We start from the raw sequence: 13158 nt of genomic DNA on the forward strand, positions 1-13158 counted from the left end.
ATAATAAAAGGCTAATATGCAAATTGTCCCCTCGACAAGGAGTTCCACCAGCAGGCAGGCTAGCCAACCGCCCATGTCCTCTCCCCCTGGCCAGATGGCCGGACCCCCATACATGAATTCATGCAACGGGCCTCTAATACACACACACACACACACACACACACACACACACACACACACTGAGTGGCCAGATTATTATGCGTTCAGAGATCATAAGCATCTGGCCACTCAGTATATATAAAGGGGAGAAGGAAACAGCCACCTAAATTCTGTGGATGGTACATGAGCCATGCATTTAGAGTTGTCTGCTTTTCGTAAGGTGGAAAATCATTGGAGGAAAAGGGGGGAATTGCACACTTACTGAGCATCTGTTATGTGCCAGGCATTGTATTCTTTACTTAGCTCATTTAATTCTTACAATGATTCTAGTAGACAGGTATTGTAACCTTCCTAACTTCTGCTGAAGATGAAGAAACTAAGACATAAGCAAGCTAAGGGACTTACTGTGTTAAGTGTGTTATTTTAAGTAGAAAATGTCTGAAGTTGTTAAAGGATTATAGGACATATTTTATTTCCCAATTCATTTGGATTTTGAATTGGCCAGCAGGCCTAGGAAGACCAGTTACTGAATTAAGCTTTCCTGCATATGCGATTAGTGATGTTTACCAATTTCAGAGTCGGTTACTTCCATGGCTAAACAAAGAGGTCAGATTTCATCACTCCATATGCTATTCCTAACATAATATTTTTAAAAACCCACAGATAACATGTTTTTAGACATGGATCTATTTATTTGAGCAATGGCTAATGCAGTTAAATGTATTTTTTTAAAAAAGCTTCTATAACATTATCCTCTTGATATTCTAGAGAAAGAAGAACAGACATCAACTAGATGAAAAATCAAAGTTTGAAATAAGTTTCTCTATTCCATTTAAGCAGAGATACGTTTACTTCATTTTAGAAAATTTCCAGTTAATATGGATAAGATAAAAATTTGCAGCTACAGAGAGAAAACTGTCATCTTAAAAGTTAACCCCCCCCCCCAAAAAAAAGTTAACCCATTTAACACTGTAATCTCCAAAGGGAAAGAATTTCAGACAACCGCAGGTTTTACATCTGCAGTGCTCTAATCAGTTGACACATATGCCACTCAGTAAAAGCTCAAGTCAATGGTTCAGATCAGAGGTTGTAGTTCAGTCCTTAAATCTCTGGCAAAGGAAAAGTCATTTGCACCTGCCTCCAAAACACCCTGTCAACACTGTAAAAAGTTTACAGTGAATCTTCAGTATTTACTGGTGCCCACCCCAATTTCACCCTGATTATTAGTACTGTATATATCCCATTCTCCATTCACCTAAACCAAAATATTATGCAATAGTACTTTGTAAACTGCTCATTAAATATGCAATTATTCTTAAAAAGTAACCTCTCATTTTAGGACACTGCTGTTTTCCATCTTGCATTATAATTTTGACAGAATTATTTCCTCATCCATTATTATCCTATCTCTCAGAAATACTGAACTATTATGTTTCACTTGGGTGAGAAAAGGTGAAAAAGACATCTCGCCTGAAGCCCTCTGCTCTCATTTTAATGGCTATGAACTGTTTCCATAGCGCCAGTGAAAAGCGTTGCTACCTCTGTTTACAATTATCCAATTCCCTTTGGCTTTCCCCTATATTTGAACCCTAATATTGTTAAGATATTATCTACTTCTTCTGAATTCACTCCATCATTTTGGTGGAACATATTTTCCAGCAGCATTTAAGAAAAGGATGTGTAATATAGTTATTCTGCCCTTGACTGATTATTGGACTAGGCATAGTCTTCTAGGGTTGAATGTGAGTTATGAAAGGCAGTGCTCCATTGTCTTGTGAGAAGTCTGATACAATTATGATTTGAGGTTACTTGTACGTGATTTTCCTCCTTTCTGTATACTTTGAAGATCCTGGTGTTCTGACGTTAAGTGCATTCAAGTTCATTGTGCTTGGCATTTGATGGTCCTTTTATAATTCTTCAGTTATAGAAAAAGTTCTTGTTTGATGTCTGTGATAATTCCTTTTTCCTTGTTCTTTCTTCTACTAGGAGAATCTTGAACATATTGAATTTCTAATAAGTTTGCCTTTTACTTTCTGCATGTATTTTTGTTCTATTTTTCTAAGAAATTTCCTAAACTTTATCATCAGTCTTTTGTTATAAAGGTCATTGAATTTCCAAATCATTATTAATTACCAATAAACATTTTATTTTCTTTGTTACTTAAAAGAATTCTGATTTTTCATGGTTGTAATGTTTTCTCATAATTATATTTCTGAGGATATTCCTTATTCAGTTTGTGCTGGTCAGTGTCATTTAGTGGAAGGCTTTCCTTATAATTTTGGTGATCTATGACACTACACATTTAAAAGAACAACACTAAAAATCATATTGGGAGTTTTGTGTATGTGGGCAGGGCTTGGTGACTGGTGGATTCACAATAGGATAAATTGGGGACATAGTGATTTGTCAGAGGACTTTTAAGTAAGGTATTTCTTCTTCTAGGGACATGTCTCCAGAGAACAATTCTGTGATCTGCCTAAACCAGTGGTTGGCAAACTCATTAGTCAACAGAGCCAAATATCAACAGTACAACGATTGAAATTTCTTTTGAGAGCCAAATTTTTTAAACTTAAACTTCTTCTAACGCCACTTCTTCAAAATAGACTCGCTCAGGCCGTGGTATTTTGTGTAAGAGCCACACTCAAGGGGCCAAAGAGCCGCATGTGGCTCGCAAGCCGTAGTTTGCTGACCACGGGGTTAGGGGAAATCAGGCAGGCAGGAAGGCGAGCGGTTGGGAGCCAGCAGTCCTGGATTGTGAGAGGAATGTCCGACTGCCCGTATAGGAATGGCTCGACCCCACTGGGATTGAGCCTAAACGGGCAGTCAGACATCCCTCGAGGGGTCCCAGATTGGAGAGAGGGTGCAGACTGGGCTGAGGGACACCCCACCCCCATGCGCGAATTTCGTGCACCGGGCCTCTAGTATATAATAAAAGGCTAATATGCAAATTGTCCCCTCGACCAGGAGTTCAACCATCAGGCAGGCCGGCCAACCACCCATGTCCCCTCCCCCTGGCCAGGCTGGACAGAACCCACCCATGTACGAATTCATGCACAGGGCCTCTAATATATATATACTGAGTGGCCAGATTATTATGTGTTCAGAGATCATAATAATCTGGCCACTCAGTGTAGTCAATAATATTGTGGTAACCATGTATAGTGGCCAAATGGGATACTGGAATTATAGAGGGGAACACTATGTAAAATATATGACAGTCTAACCACTAAGCTGTATACCAAAAACCAACACATAATAAAAATACAAAAAGCAAAAAATAAAAGTAGTCTAATTGTTTAACCTAAAATAAAAAAACACAAAAAAAACAAAAACAACAACAACAAAACAAAAAAAACCCTGCCACAATATGTAATTCTTTGGAATAAGTTTTATATTGGGACTTTGGATTTCTTTTTTCTTTACATGGATTTTTTAAATAAATCTTTATTGTTAAAGTATTATACATGTCCCCTTCTCCCACCCGCCCATTGCTCTCTCCCCCCAACTCTCTCCCTTGGGACTTTTAATTTTAAAAACAACCTTAACCATGTGTCTTATTACAAGTACTCATACCAAATAAAGCTGGAGTTAAAAGTTAGCAGGTTATGTTTATCTTTTTTTGTTGTTGTTGCCTTATCTACTTTCCTCAATGAAAAGTACTAACTGGCCACATAGGAATTTTGCTTCCCCAGGAATAGTCTTCTCTGTGTTGAAATGCCTCGTCATGGTTGGAGGAGGAGCAGCTGCACATTTTGCACCAATAGATCGCCCACAGGGACCGGGCCTAAACCGGCAAACATCCCCTGAGGAGTCCTGGATTGGAGGAGGTGCAGGCCGGGCTGAGGGCCCACTGCCCCGTGCACAAATTTCGTGCACCCGGCCTCTAGTAATGAATAATATAAGCTGCCTCACGCCCATGTTGGTGTGTGCTTTCTCTAAACTCTCCTGCCACTGAAAGGCAACCAATGGTGAAACTGAGCAGGCAAGATGAATTTTGGCTTTTAGAGGTTGCTTTCTTTGTTTAAGGTGTCTACGGGCCAAGGACAGGGTAGGAAATACAAGGAAAATGGAAAAGCAGCCAGCAATGCCCTGGAGGACTTAGAACATGGCCAGATGGAGGTGAGTCAAAGTGCAGCAATTAGAGAGAACACTTGCTGGATTTGCTGGGGGTGGTAGGGAGACCTCTTTGCTGAAATCTAATGAGGAGCAGTAGTCTACTCTGATGAGTAGAAGAGGAAGGCATTGCATGTAGAAGAAAAAGAATTCCCAGCAACTAGGAGCTAAGAGGAAGTGGGAATCAGAGGAGATAAAAGTAGTGGGGGATGCAGGAGGGGCAATCTACTTGCTTCTGGTACTTCCCAGGCCTGTGTAAAAACAAAGATGGAGGCACTGTGTGCAGAGGGATCCCAGCATTCTGGATTCCTGGATTGGGATCTTGGGCTCACAGCCCAAGTTGTGCACATCCCCTTGATACCAAGGTATGGCCAGAAGGGGACTGGAACCCAATCTCCTTCCCTACCATTCCATCTCTTGGTCAGCATTGCTTCTTGATGAGGCCTAAAACTAGGGAGCCAACTAACATATCTGTCTTCCTTTCTATCCCTTCACCCATACACACAAGCATTTAAAAATAAATTTACTAAGTCCTGTTGAACTATTCTTAACTAGAGTAAAAATGATAAATAAAAGTAAAGTGGCTCATAATAAAATACCATATTTCAACACATAAATGCTGAAGCAGGACCACTTTAGAAGAAATGAAGCTTGTTAGTTGCTTGCACTGACATATCCTACCTAATAAAAAGGTAATATGCAAATAACCATCACTCCGCTACGCCCACGATTGGGCGGTGGGAGACTGGGGGGTGGGACTCGGGGTGGCATATCCGGCCATTGAGAGGCGCAGGATTGGCGGCCGCTGAGGGGGGCTGCCTCGGACACCCCGGACACCCGGCTCCCCTGCCATTGGAGGCGGGGAGCCGGTTGTCCCCGCCGGCTCCAGGCCAAAAGCCTCTGCCACGCGCGTGCACCTGGATCCCCTGCTGTGCTCCCCTTCGTCAGCGCCTCAAGCCCCAGCAGCAGCGGCAGCGGCTGGGGATGAGCTGGTGATCCCAACAGCCTGGCAGCTCAGTGGCGGCGGTGGAGGAAGCATTGGGCCTGGGGACTGGCGAACAGGCAGAAGATGGCCCTGATCGCAGGAGGCTAGGCCTAGGGACCCTACCCGCATGATTGAATCGTGCGCTGGGCCTCTAGTCCTATATAATAAAAGCCTAATATGCAAATCAACTGAACAGCAGAACGACTGGTGGAATGACAGGTACTATGATGTGTACTGACCACAGGGGGCAGATGCTCAATGCAGGAGCTTCCCCAGCCCACAGGCCCCAGGCCAGCCAAGGCGGGTGCCAGCGGGGGCCCCCCAATTGCCCCGCTGGTCGCCCTGCAGAGGGAGGCGACCAGTGGTGGCAGCGGGGGGTAGGGCTGGCTAGCGAGTGGGCAGTGGCGACGGCAGCGGGGGGTGGGGCCAGCAAGTGGGCAGCACCAGGCCAGCCAAGGCAGGTGTCAGTGGGGGCCTCCCCCCCCCATCACCCCACTGGTTGCCCCACAAATTGGCCCTGATCACTGGCCAGGCTTAGGGACCCTACCCAGGCACGAATTTCATGCATCAGGCCTCTAGTCCTATATAATAAAAGGCTAATATGTAAATCGACCGAATGGCGGAACAACCAGTTGCTATGACATGCGCTGACCACTGAGGGGTAGACTCTCAATGCAGGAGCTGCCCCCTGGTGATCAGTGCACTCCCACAGGGGGAACGCCGCTCAGCCAGAAGCCAGGCTCATGGCTGGTGAGCGCAGCGGCGGTAGTGGGAGCCTCTCCCACCTCCACAGCAGCGCTAAGGATGTCTGACTGACGGCTTAGGCCCACTCCCCATGGAACATCCCCCGAGGGCTCCCGGACTACGAGAGGGCACAGGCCAGGCTGAGGGACCCACCACTCCCCCCCACCCCACCCCCCACCGCCCCGAGTGCATGAATTTCATGCACTGGGCCTCTAGATATAAATAAGCTTGGATTTAATAAAGGTGAGAATAGCCATGGCTGGTGTTGCTCAGTGGTTAGAGTGTTGGCCCTCACATTGAAGGATCCTGGGTTCGATCCTGGTCAAGGGTATGTACCTGGATTGCAGGTTTGATCCTCAACCACAGTCAGGGCATGTTGGGGAGGCAACCAATTGATGTGTCTCTCTCACATTGATGTTTCTCTCTCTCGCTTCCTCTCCCTCTCTTCCCCTCCTTTGCTCCCTTCACTCTCTCCAAAAATCAATGGAAAAATATATTCGGGTGAGGATTAACAACAACAAAAAAGGTGAGAATATACTTACTTATATGCATATCAGATGGAACACTGAAAAGGCATATGGAGTGAATTGTGGTCTGCCCCATTCATTAAGGACATCAGACATTTCTGTCCACCAAGTGCCAGCAGGATTTCAATGGTCACAACCGAAACTCTCCCACAAATTTCCAACATGGGGTAGCTAGGAGCCACTCCTGTTTAAGGAACACCTGGGCTCCCTCCTCAGCACAGAGTCCCCAAAGGCTGCTGCCTGCAGCTGTGCTTGCTGCCTTCCTGAAGCAGGACCTGCCTGCCTGCCTGCCTGCCTGCTGCTGACGGCTCTGGCTTGCCTCTCTTCCTGTGCTAATATCCAGAGCATTGGTAGTGAAGGCTCTCCCAGATGGGTGCCAGATTGATGGCCCTGACCTGTTTGGCTCAGTGGACAGAGCATTAGCCTATGGACTGAAGAGTCCTGGGTTCGATTCTGGCCAAGGGCTTTTACCTTGGTTGTAGGCTTGATCCCAGTAGGGGGTGTGCAGGAGGCAGCTGATCAATGTTTCTCTTTCATCAATGTTTCTAACTCTCTATCCCTCTCCCTTCCTCTCTATAAAAATCAATAAAAAATATTTTTAAATGTTTAAATAAATAAATAAATATGTAGGATGTCTCGTCAAAGTTGAATTTCAGATAAACTACAAATAACTGTTTTAGTATAGATACCCCAAATAATGCATGAGACATATTATACTAAAATAATTATTTCTTTTCCTGGAAATTGAATTTAACTGGACATCCTGTATTTATCTGACAACCTTACGCCCAGTGCACCTTACATGAGGATCTAAGCAAATTTGTTCTCCGGGGCACTGGTCCAGTCAGGAGACCGTAAGAACTAGGCACGTAGGACAGCATTCCCCAAAGGGAATTCCATGCAGCATTGCTCCTACAAAATGCTCTGAGGGGAAAAGAGGCTGTCTACCGTAACGCCTCTTAGAGATTCAGAATACATATCTCATACTAAAGCTTAAATGTCTTACCGCAAAGGTATCCATTTAATGATTAACCTGGTATTTCATGACCTTATTTCACCTAGCACCTGCTCGGCAGGAGGCCGGCCCCAGGTGGCCACCCTCAGGCTGTGTGGTTACTCTGACTCCCTGGGCCTCAGTTTCTCACCTGTAGAGCGGGCGAGTTGAATGAGATTCACTTGGAGATCCTGGAGTTCCTCAATACTGGAAGATTCAGCTTTCACACTTCCTTTCCCAGGGCTCTGCGCTGGTCCCACTGGTGCCAGCGTCACCTCAAGCCAAACTCCAAAGTTGGAACGAACGAAAAGGTTAAAGCTCGCAGTGTGGATGCGCTGTCTCCAGGGGCCTGGCTTCTCCATCCTCACGTCGGCTTGGATCCAGCAGACGCCACAGTGTTGATCTCTGTAATTCCACGGGAAAGACATGGGAAACCCAATATAATAGCAATAATTCAACAGCCTAGCAAATGCTAGATATGATTTGGACTTCCTCTCTAGCATGACAAATGATAAACATAGGAGAGCAAAAGCATGTTCGTCTCTGACAGAAGACCTGTAGTAGGTTACTGAAACTCTCCTTCGCAGCAAGTTGAATTCCATCTGGAAGGTGAGCTTGTGTCTCCTCACAACACATTTTCAGCAGAAATGTTCCACAGCGTTTAGGCTCCTAGGCCCCGCCCACAGCCCATTTAATACATGATGAGACCTTAGGTGCGCCTTGTTTATTGCACTTCATAGATGTTGCGTCTTTACAAAATAAAGGCAAGACTCTTTACCAGCAATAAGATTAAACTCACTTTATTGCGATACTCTGTTATGGTGGCCTAGAACCAAACCCTCACTATCTCCAAGGCATACCTGTAGCTCCTCGCTCCCATCCATCAGTAACTTCACCAGTTAAACAAGGACAAAAAAAAAAATTGCTATCCCCAAATATAATGATTTCTGTCATCAGAGGGAGAAGGTCACACAAGGGTCATTCTTTAGCATTTAAGGGAAACCCACTCTCAGAGTGGTGTCAGTCAACAATTCATACAGAAGGAATGTGCAAATTTGAAGTTCCTAAGTCAAATCCTAAATTGCCAGAATGCAGGCACGTGATGCCTGCTTTAAAAGCAAAACCTGGGAGGATGGGTGTTTTCTCATTCTCTGTGGTGGTAATGGAAGTGCGGGCTTGAACCTAAATTGGAGTTCCTAAATACTGCTGAGATCCGCACACGCCTAGGCGTGCCAGTCCCGTTGGTGGGCAGGAGCCACCTACAAGGTAATTGTTGGGACGGGGTCCTGGGAAAGATTAGTGTTGAATTAGAGCAGGGGCTCTCAAAAAAGTAGTCCCCAGACCTGCAGCGTCGGCATCACCTGGAACTCGTTAGACTGTAAAATCTTGAGTCCCACTCCAGATGACTAAGTCAGGCTTAGGAAAACCTCAGGTGACTGTCATAAGTGCTAAGGGGTGAGAAGCACTGGCCTAGGTCCTAGCCGCTAGGATGTCGGCCTCCTGAGTTTTCATCTGCACTGCATGCAAAGGGGGGCTCCGGGCAGAAGATGGAGATGTTCTCACATAGGTATGCATGACCTGACAGCGTGATCACCGCCGCCAAGGAGGCAAAAGTGACAGAATGGGGGCGGGGGTGGGACCGGAGGCCTCCGGAGGTACAGCACCTCCCCAGCGCCCTGCTGACCTGGCTGCTGGAAGAAGGCAGAAGGCAAGGCGCCTGGCACCACATCTGCACTGTGGAGGAGACCACTGGCGCTGTTCAGAGGTGGGGAGAGGCACAGCCACCCTCAGGGGCTTCTTGGTCCCCAGCCAGGGAACCCTGAACGGAAGTGCAAAAAGGGCTGTTGCTTGGGGGCACGGAGAACTCCTGAGGAATATCCAAAAGTGAGTGGGATTTGAATGGAGCTGGAGCCTCCAGGCCATGCAGCTGGGGGGAAAGGCTGTGATATTTAGACTATTACCCTTCATCTAATCCTGTTAGACTGGTGAGGCCTGGGGAAGCTCCCGTTACAGGGGGAATGGAAATTCATCCTTAGCGCAGGGTTGAGCTCCTAGAAAACTTTGATGCCTTCATGTCTCTCTGATGACTCTGTGGTATAAACACTAAGCAGAGGAAAATATTGACCTGGGTTTAAAAGCACAGAAAGGCCATCCTTCGTCTTACTCCCCACCCACAGCATGCACACACACACACACACACACACACACACACTCAGACACACACACACGGCTCTGGATGGCACACTGCGCTGGGTAATTACTGAGGGTAATTCCTGGCTGACAGTGAAAGCCACTGGCTCTGGCATCAGTCAGATCCACAGCCTCCCCTGACAATTACCCCATCCACTTCAGCCCCAGGAAAATAAATGAGTCATTCTAAGGGTTCTGGAAGCTTCAGCCCCAGCAATGCCTCCTGGGATACCGTGGTTTGGCAGGCTGGGGTCTCCCAGGCTCTCACGGAAAGGGTATCACATTTCTGACCACTTTTCCTGTGGTCGTACTTATTCCTCCTTTGAAGTTCATAACTTTTAAAACCGTGGCCTCTCCCTTTTTCCCCTACTTGTTTACCCTCTTGTAACTTAAAGGCAGTGAAGCCCAAAGTGGGGGAATTGTTCATTGCACCCTTCAGTGTCACTGAAGGAAAGCACTGGTGACGGCTTTGGCTGGGGCTGCCGGGGGGCCGCCGGGGAGCTGGCAGCCTGCTTGCTGGGCACGGCTCGGCTGGAGCCACACTAAAGCGCAGCTCATCTTATGGAGCCGCCTTCTTCCCAGGATGTCAGCTTAACATCAATATTGTTACTTTTTTTTTCTTTTTTAATATTGTTACTTTTTAAGCTACCGGGTCTCTGGGAATTTCGTTCTCCAGAAAGCTTTTCTAGAAAATTAACTCTGGAGAATATCGTGTTACACTAATTCACCCCAGACACCCTCGGCTTGGAAGTTAAATCTCCAGGCATTCGTCAGCACTGGTTCTTAGTGAGCGTGGCACCTCCCCCAGGACAGCGACAGATCAGACCCACAGAGACAAAGGTACTAAAATTCCTGACGGCTCCGGGCTCCGTGCCCACTCGCTCCTGTCCCGTGTGGCTCTGTGCCACTGGGTCCTGTAATACAAACCTCACCTTGCCTATCTTTCCTCACCAACTTGCAACCGAACATCCTACCCCAGGGAGCAGGAAAGCAAAAACACAAATCTTGTCGAATACCAGGATCTGCTTAGAGCCCTGACTCCAGGCAAGTCAGCCCCAAGGACCTACCCCTTTCCGAAGAGCCCTGTCCAATTGCCCACCTTCCAGAGAACCGAGAGCAAAACATCCCCTCCCTGGCATCTGCCCTCCAGTCGTTTTGGTGAGGGGACCTCCGTGCTGGAAAAGTGACTCAATGAAATGAGGCAGAGGGAGAGAGAAGTGGGCCGTGGCGTTGCGAACCGCACAGTGAACTCCTGAGGACACCCGTGGAGGCCACCCAGCGGGGGTCACCCTGTGTGTGTCAGACTCGCAGAGCCGGGTCCCCAGCACAGACTGGCAGGGCGTGCTCTCCGGGCTCCCCTGTGTCGGACAGACTGCTTCGGGACAGACTGCTTCAGTTCTGCCGTGGAAATAAATTTCTAAACTGGGATCAGGTGTCTCCTGTCGAGCCCAAAATAGCTGGTAACAATGGCTTCTTTGGTGTTCTGGGAAGGCAAGGCCACTGGCACCCTCAGTCGTGTCCCTTTGTGGGGGGCACGGCTCCATCGTCCCTGTGTCCCCTTCCTTCCTCCCCGTGTGCTGCGTGATAAACCCCCAGGTATCATCCGTTTCACCTTCAATGAGCCCTCTTATCCTCCCGTATCGGTGTCACTGCCACTTGATTCTGAGGTATTGGGATGGATGATAAACGGCTTTCCCTTTTACAGAGGGCCGAAAAGACAGGATAATAAGAATAAGCAGGCTCATTGTCGACAGAGAGAGACGGCCATTCACGGGACCCCTCCTGCCTGGAGAGAGCCTCCCTAATCTGGCAGCCCGGGGACAGAGATGGCTGGTGGGGGAAGTAGGGGTGGAGGCGTCTCTGCATTGACGAGCCTTTATTTAAATTGGTTAATGCGCTGCCGCTAAGTTGAAAGCCTTTCTGGCCTGGTATCAATAGTAGTGAAACGGAATTTTTTTGGACTGGAACCCAGGTTCTTTGTCCGCCGGATTGGAAGAATGCATCCACGGACAGAAGGTGGTAGAGCAAAGGTGGAAATTTATTGAAGAATAAGTACAGACTCCCACATGGGGAGAGGAAAGAGTCTCACAGCACAGACTCCCACGTGGGGAGAGGGAAAGAGTCCCACCGTTTCCAGGGTTTATAAAGGCTGTGGTTGCTGTGTCCTGATATCCCCTCTGATTGGTCAATATTCCCTTTCTAATTGGTTACTATAGTGACTCCTGAGGCCCTCCCCGTCATTGTCCTCCTATTCCTTCTGGGCTTTCTTCCTTCTTCTTTATTTTGTAAACTAGAGGCCCGATGCACGAAATTCGTGCAAGGAGCTCGGCCCTCATAGCCACGGTTTCATTTGGAAGGTTGTCCAGAGGATGACCGGAAGGTCGTTCAGCTGTCTGGTCTAATTAACATATTACGCTTTTGTTATTATAGATATAGACCTTTTTTGGCTACTTCCAGTTCCCTTGTTCTATGGAAATATACCTGTTGCTGCTCCCTGGTCTTATGGAAATGTAACTGCACCTGGCTTCCTTGTGTTATGGAGATGTACCTTCTCCCCGTCTGTAGCCCTATGTGTTTTTCCATGGACCCCAATTCTAAAAATTCCCTAAACCTGCCTATATTCCCCTAAAATTCCTGTTTCAGTAGTAAAGCTAATGACTCCGCTAGGTTCCCTTTCCATGTTTCTCTTCCTCATCAACCTTAATCATAGTTTACTCATTCATGATCTCATAGAACCCAGTGGTGAATATACAACATCTCCTTTGTTTTCAGACTAATAGTGGAAATAGTTATCAAGTAATGGATATTTCCAGGTATGGCTTCCCTCATCCCATTTGGTGGAAAATCGTCTAGTCTGTCCTTGGGACAGAAATCTTGACCTAACTAAGTGTGGCCTGAGCCCAGAAGAGGCCATGATTCCTACCCTTTAACGTTAACTAACTGTTCGAATGGGAGGCCTTGCAGGGTCGTAGGAAGGGCCTGGGCTCCAGCATTAGCCAGGGGGTTTCAGCTCCCAGCTGCACACTCACTGACTGTGACTTAGGGTAAGCCACTGGACCTCTTCGAAGGTCAGTTTCTCCATAAAATAGAGGCAGTAATCCCATCTGGTAAGGATTCAATCATCTCATTTAGGCTAAATTTCAGACACTCATCAGTCATTGTACTTCCTAGATCTTAATTCTGTACTCTGTACTCTTCTCTGTTTCATATTTTATTTTATTGTTTTTTAAATTGATTTTAGAGAGAGGAAGGAAAAGGGAGAGAGAGAAAAAACAAACATCAATGTGAGAGAGAAACATTGATTGGTTGCCTCTCGTACATGCCCCAACCGGGGATTGAACCTGAACCCAAAACCTAGGTATGTGCCCTGACTGGGAATCAAACCCACAACCTTTCTATGTATGGGATGACAGTCCAACCCACTGAACCACACTAACCCAGGCAGTTCTCTATTTCATATTTTAAATTAAGTTTTGTCAATGAGCCAGTGGAAAAACCTCATAGCA

The sequence above is a fragment of the Cnephaeus nilssonii genome (genome assembly GCF_951640355.1).
Source record: "Cnephaeus nilssonii genome assembly, chromosome: 1".
NCBI classification, from domain to species: domain Eukaryota; kingdom Metazoa; phylum Chordata; class Mammalia; order Chiroptera; family Vespertilionidae; genus Cnephaeus; species Cnephaeus nilssonii.